Here is a 7,787-nt window from a genome sequence, read left to right on the forward strand (position 1 = left end):
TCATTGAATTATAGGTATAAATATACCTCCCTAAAATATTCCCCCTTCCACGATCTCTCATCCACCAAACATTCTCTCTGCTATTTCAAACCCTCCCAAATGCTCATACCAAATAAACTTGTGTACAAAACCGAATAGGATCTCTCATCCACCAAACCCATCCTTCTGAATACTTTCCCAAAATCCCCTTTGTCATTGTTATCGTTACCATCATAGAGAGAAAACTTCAATCTTGATATCAATGATGGAACCCTAGATTCTCTTGATGTTTTCCCGACTTGGTCCTTCAGGTGGAAGAAGTTATGGCTATTCACGGATGAGTACTTCTTGATCCTCGAATCCTTTCACTTTTTTTTTAGATCCAAACAGCACTATGTCAAGTAAGTACCACTGATTTTTCTTTTCCATTTCTTTCTTTGTGATTTTCTTTATTCTGGTTTCCTTGTTTTTGATCTTTGTGTCAGAAAATGTACTCATTTTTTTCTAAGTTCCTGTTTGTTTATCTGGAAATGAGTTTTTTCTATTCTTATGATTGATTTTTTGTTCTCCCTTTTATTTTATTTTGGGCTTGGGACTTTGATGGGCATTGGGGTTGGGTTTTAGGGCTTGAAAATTGCTTGTGGTTATGCCATGTGGATGTTGGATGTGAAAGATTTGTGCTTTTTGATCCTCAGTGACGTTTTTTGTTGAATGCTCTGTTGACGTTTTAGTTTCATTTGAACAGGGGAGGATTGAAAATGGATTGATGGGTTTGATTCATTTGTTGGGTTTTTGGGGTTTGTGGATTGGTGGTTGAGGTGGGATCTTTTGGCACATTCTAGGGTTTGTGTTGTTCTTGCTGTTCATATATAGGGATTTTAGGGTTTTGAGATTGGGATTTTGGAAGTTGAATTGATGAATTAGGTGGAGGTTGTTGAATGGGGGTTCAGACTATGGGGTCTCAAGGTGGTGGTGGTGGTGGTGGTGGTAGTGGTAATGGTAAACAATCTCAGTTTCAGCCATTGGCATGGCAAAACTCAATGTATAGTTTAACACTTGATGAGGTTCAAAATTAGTTAGGAGACTTGGGGAAACCGTTGACTAGTATGAACCTTGATTAGCTTCTCAAGAATGTGTGGACGGTTGAGGCTAATAATTCTGTGGGTATGGATGCTGAGGGTGCAGGTTTGAGTAACCAATCTGCTCCGCAACGAGAGCCTAGAAAATTGACAAGTGCTCTTAGCAAGAAGGCAGTTGATGAGGTCTGGCGAGATATACAAGGGCATGGCAAGAACAGTGAAGAGAAGAAATCTCGGGAGAGGCAGCCTACTTTGGGGGAGATGACTTTGGAGGATTTCCTGGTAAAGACAGGAGTTGTCGCTGAACCATCAGATAAAAAAATTGTTGGTACTATTATTGGGGTTGATCCTAATGTAGGGCCACAATTCCCACAGCAGGGTTAGTGGATGCAGTACCCACAACCACAATTTCCGCATCCACAATAGAATATGACAGGGGTTTATATGCCAGGCCAGCCAATGCAGTAGCCGCTACCCATGGGACCTAGCTCTGTCATGGATGTTACATATCCTGACAACCAAGTGGCCTTATCTTCTCCATTGATGGGAGCTTTATTAGATACACAGGCACTTGGGAGGAAAAGAGTTTCCCAAGAGTCTTAGATATGATTGAGAAAACTATTGAGAGGAGACAGAAGAGGATGATCAAGAATTGGGAATCTGCTACCCATTCAAGGGCCAGGAAGCAGGTTAGCTATCAGTTTTCTGTTTTTCTGAACTCCACCGCACTGTTATTTAGTTTTTTCATTTCATTTCTTCTTTTGTTTTGCATTCTTAATAAGCTTAGAGTTGATGATGAATAGGCTTACACAAATGAACTGGAGAACAAAGTTTCACGTCTGGAAGAGGAAAATGAAAGGCTAAGGAAACGAAAGGTATATATTTTCTTCTAAAATAAAATGCATATTGGTTATTATAATATTTTCTTCTAAAGTGGTCTAACAGCAACCCCTCTTACACTATGGAAGGTAAGTTCTCTTTTTAAATTCTAGGTGATGCAGTTTTTATTTTGAAATTTGTCTTGATTTATCTCAATTTGTTTTAGTTAGTTTATAATTTTTTCATTATAGCGCACTGTACTTCTACATCTATAAATTGAAATTTGACAACTTAAAAACCCTTTTAAATTTTTCTAACTATTCTATGACATTTTAGACTCCTTGAACTTGATTTTTGAATCTTTCTTGGGTCAAATATGGTTTTCCAATTAGGAGATTTAAATCAATTTTTCATAAGGTTCAATTTTCACTCTGTTTTTGACTTGTTTTACAAAATTAAATTACTAAACCGTCTCTTTAATTTATTTTAACATTTTATTTTAATTTAGACTCCTTAAATTTAATTTTTGATACATAAAATATCAATAAATAATTTCTGAAATGAGAGATATAATTTTTTCTTCTTGCACACACTGCAGAAGTGCTCTTCTGAATCTGAGAGATGTTTATTTATTTTTAAATATGTTGTGAATGTGATATTTCTCTGAGATTATTTTTCATATAAAATAGACATATTAATATAGTTGTGTGATTTTTTTTTTTTTATGATTTTAAGACATTTCTAAGTTAATTATAAAAATCAATTTTTGAATACCTTAAAAGATGCTCTGTTTTGGACCTATTATCATCGTTATGTAATCTGGTACTAAATGAGGGCTGGTTAATTAATTTGGTCACTTAGATGATAAACTAGACATATAGGAGATGCTCTCTAAAAATATTCTTGATAAAACTTAACTTCTAGGTATTTGTTTTAGATTTATTTTTTACAGTCTTCTATTCTAATCATTTGCTGACTTTTTTCTGTGAGGTAACCTTTTGTGAATAAATTTGTTATTGATTGGAATATAATCGAATAATTTGGCCTATTGGATGTTTATCTAGACATGTTAAAGATGTTACCTAATTTTTATTTTGGTGAGATAACATTTCTTGATATTTATTTGGAGTTTATTTTGTGAACCGATTTTCTACCCTTTTAATAATATTTCCTTGGCTTTTGGTAATTTAGTCACTTTTGATCATACTTGTGAACTTTCCTTGACTTTAGACATTCAAAGTGTATATATGTAGGTTTAGTTTATTTATTTATTTATTATTATTTAATCTTATCATTATTATTGGTGAATTAACCTCATTTTTATAGAATCACTGACGCTTGCTTCACAGGTACGCTCTCTATCTTCCCATTTTAAGTGTATATATATAGGTTTAGTTTTATTTATTTATTATTATTTAATATTATCATTATTATTGGTGAATTAACCTCATTTTTATAGAATCACTAGTGCTTGCTACATAGGTACGCTCTCTATCTTCTCATTTTAAAGTTCCATGAATATGTTTGTCATTAAGAATTCACTACTACAAAAAATTAAATTAATAACACTTTATTTCTTGAAGCTTGTAAAAAATATCATTATTTATCTCTAAAATTAATAATTATTGATGCTCACACATTCTTGGCGCTTTACAAGGAGAAGCAATGGCGTTTTTAAATAATGGCTCTTTTGTATGGATGTTGTATTGAAAAAGACAGATGGATTCTGGTTTATGAATGTATCAAAAATAAGAGCCTTGATCAAGCTCTTTTTGGTGAGAATGCTTAAAATATTTTGCATCTTGCACTTTATGTTTTTATTTTTATTTTATTTTATTTACCACATCTATACTGTGTTCTGATAAAGAATTCAAATTATATTTCCATTAACTTTAAAAATTTGATGTTTCTCTCTATTTCTTAATTTGGGGGTTGCAACAATTATTTGGCTTGTTTTAATGATGTAGGAGATGAATGGACCTTAAAAGATTCAAAATACTAACTTAAACTGTACCAACGGTAATTTTGGCTTGGGAATTTGACAGTGTCAATGATTGATTTTCCATGTTTTCTTTCTAACTATCTAGAATTTTAATTTTAGTTGAATGTTAATAGAAATATTAGACACTATCACATCTTATCTCTCTTCTTCATGTTTTCATTTATTAATTATAATTTATAATTTTTTTTTAATATATTTATCTATCTATTTATAGATCACTCTTCTCTTCCCAACTTCGAAGAGAGAGAGAGAGAAATAGTAAAGGATAGCAAGGGATAGAGTGTTCTACTCCACCATCTAAGTATGTGATGAAAAGTGAGTACAATTAAACTCTCGTTACTATTTTTATTATTTTTGAAATTTCTATGACTATTCTCTTGTGTTTGATCTAATTCCACTACTCCTAATTTACCATTCCTCAAGGCTGAATCACAAAGGCTAAATCACATTTATTTTTTTAATTTCTCCTTAGATCTAGCGTAAATTTATTAAAATTGCATAATTGTTCTATCATTTATTTCAAAAAAACATTCAACTACTTCTTGAACTTTTAGGTTGAGTATATATTTGGTTAATATTTAGTTTTGTGATTGGGTTACTTAATTATTTTCATTCTGGAAGTTGTATTTTCCTTATTGATTATTATATTACATAGTGTAGTTGGCTTATTAAAATTTAAATGAGTCTAAATCTCCTAAGTTGTAATAACATCATAACAGTAGTTGTTAGCAAATTATTGAAGCTCCTACCTATAGTACATATGTTTAGGTTCTCGAGTCGATTGATAAGAGTTACTTGGTCAGTCCTCAACATTAGCAGAACTTGCAACAAATTTCTTCCTAGTTTCATAATGTTGTAATATTAAGTCCTCTTGAACATAATAGTGAGAAGGTTTGTCATTATCAATTATTTTGTTTATTTTGGGACATGCTAAAATCTAATCGTTTAATTGGTTGATACTGTGAGTTGAACCTGTGAATTTTTTAAATTAGATATAAAATGCAATAGAAATTAAATTGTATAGATAGTAAGGTTGGTGTGGCCGGGATCCTCAATGGACAAAGCTTTTGCTCCTCCATTGCCTATTAGTAGCCTCTACATAGAAGAGGTGCATGTTAAGGTTTGACTTCTTACTATCCCTTGTTCTTGTTTTGTTTTAAGTATTAAATATTAATCAAATTATTGCCAAAAGTTACTCTAGATGGCTTATTGACCACAACTAATACTAGTAGGGAAATACAAAAGTTTAACTATTCTATATATGGGTTCATAAATTTGTGTTCTCGACATGTTTGGATTTTTCTATCTTTTCTAAAATATTTGTTTATAATATTAATAAACAAAAGATCCAACTTTCAATATTTGTCAATAATATATCTTCATATTGTTCAGTGCAATGAGTTGCGCTAATTAGACAAAGTGGTCTTCTATTACGGATATAGGAAAAAAAAAACAAGGCTATCATTCTATATGAGAACAAGGAGTAGGAGGAAATGATTGTGACAACTAGGAGTAAGGGGTTAAGTGCTAATAAGATATAATTCTATTTGTACTATAACTTTATAATTTAATTATTTACTTTTATAATTACATAAGATTTTTATGATATCTTAAATCAACTATTGTCATGTTTCTTGGTTTTGTTAAAATAAAATATAAAAATAAGTCTATACTTCAATTCTTAGGATTTTTATCATACCTCATCTAGTAAATTACAAGCTCCTCTTATTATCAAAATAAACAAAAATCAAAGGAACTAGTAAAAAATAAAAACTAGTCAAATAAATAAAAATATAAGAAAATAAAAATAAAATTTAATAATAACATAGTGATAACGTGATGGTTTTCATCATGTTTGGACCTTGGTATTTTTTTTTTTATTGTGCATTATAGGACTTATTCTTGTATTCAATAATGCTTTAAGAGTTCACCATTAAATGTCCAAACGGAGCAACCCTAACTCATATATACACTTTATAATAAGCGTTTGATGCATATTTATTCACTTAGAGTCTATGAGTTTATTAAAGATTTAATTTAACTATTAACTTGTACTAAAAATACAATATTTTATCCCATAAAAACAGAATTTATTTCTTCTATGTTGTTGAATAAAAAATCAAATTTTTTTTTAAAATTTTAAGTACATTTTTTTCCTTATTTTGGGGAAAGCATAATATATTAGTTGAAATTGTAGTTCGGGGTATTTTGTTGATAGAGTACAAATTTATTTATTTAGTTTCAACTCATTGGTCTCCTTAAATGAAATGTTTTGTATGTCTAGTTTTACTTTGATGAATTCTTTTATGAGGTCTTTTTTGAAGTAATGCTCTAAAGGTGCAACATAGAGATGGCAATGGAGAGCTTTTTATCTACATTAGAATAATCTATTATATTTTATTTCGAAAACACTTCATAATATAATTTTTTTTTTCGTATAATGAATTGAAAGAAGCACAATCCATATATGTAAGAGGCTAAGGGGATTCATGTAAGCAAACTTGATAACCTAAATTAATTTTGTGAAGGTTATAATTTCATTTATGCTTATTATTTATTGTATGTATATATAATTTAGATGTTTTCTACTCTTCCTTATTTTTATTTACAGGTTGCAAAGGAAATTTGTTTGCTAAAAGAAGAGAAATCATTATGTTAAAGAAGACGAAGTCAAAAACCATGAAGATTACATCAGTGAACTCATTAGGAGGTTGAACTATGCTTTTAAAGATTATGGTTTATTTTAGTAGTCTTGGTACCAATGTTTGTTCTTATGTTAGAATTAGAAATTCTTATTGAAATATTTTGATATAATTAACAAGTTTATGTGTAATTAATATATATAGGTGGTTACATTAATTGTTTAAACTAGGTTCATGTATATCAATATTTGGATATATTTTAATTAATAAAATTCGATTTTATTTTATTGGTTGTAATTGTTTTTTAATTTAATTATATAAGAAATCAATTATTTCAATAACGGAATCAAAATATTATTTTTTAATAGAAATTGTTCAAAGATGACGATAAGCGTCATTGTTAACATGAAACAAAGAAGACATTTTTAAAAGTGTCATTAATAAGATTAAATCAAAGATGACGTTTTCATAAGTGTCAAGAGTGGTAATTTTATAAAAATTATTTCAATAAAAATGTTCAAAGATGATGCTTTCACAAGTGTCATTGTTGACATTATTCAAGGATGACACTTCTTAAAGCGCCATTAAAAGCATTAATAAAAGATGACGCTTCTTGGGAGTGTCATTGTTAATTGTAACATTTAATGACAGGGGCGGAGATGACACTTCGAGGAAGCGTCATCTTTTACCTTTCTTGACGCTTAAAAAGCGTCATTATTTCACTTTTTTCTTGTAGTGATTGTCTTGTCAGTTCAGTTAAAGTTTGGGGTCACACCTATATCGATCGACAATCTTCCTATCAGTTTGTGTTCAGTTCGAGTTGGGACCACACCTATATCAATCAGTCATATTCTTGTCGATTTGAGTTCGAGTCAGGATTGCACCTATATCGATCGATCATTGTTTTGTCAGTTTGAGTTTGGATTTCAGTTTTTAGGACCGCACCTATATCGATCGGTCATCGTCTTATTCGTTTGAGTTTAAGTTCTTAGGATCGCACCTATATCGATCAGTCATTCATCTTGTCTGTTTAGTTTGAGTTTTCGAGACCGCACCTATATTAATCGGTCATCTTCATGTCAATTCCATGTCAGTTTGAGTTTTCAGGGTCACACCTATATGAATCGGTCATTCATTTTGTCAGTTTAGTTTTTCGAACCGCACCTATATCGATTGGTCATTGTCTTGTCCGTTTGTGTTTGGATTTTTGGGGTCGCACCTATATCAATCAGTCATTCATCTTGTCAATTCAGCTTTCAAGACCGC

General features: G+C 30.7%; 1 pseudogene; it reads left to right on the forward strand.

Moving 5' to 3' along the window:
* Positions 1-724: 724 nt before the first annotated feature.
* On the forward strand, positions 725-6,738 carry LOC104880994 (ABSCISIC ACID-INSENSITIVE 5-like protein 2; annotated as a pseudogene).
* Positions 6,739-7,787: the final 1,049 nt, after the last annotated feature.

This window comes from Vitis vinifera, chromosome 12 (genome assembly GCF_030704535.1).
Source record: "Vitis vinifera cultivar Pinot Noir 40024 chromosome 12, ASM3070453v1".
Taxonomy (NCBI): Eukaryota; Viridiplantae; Streptophyta; class Magnoliopsida; order Vitales; family Vitaceae; genus Vitis; species Vitis vinifera.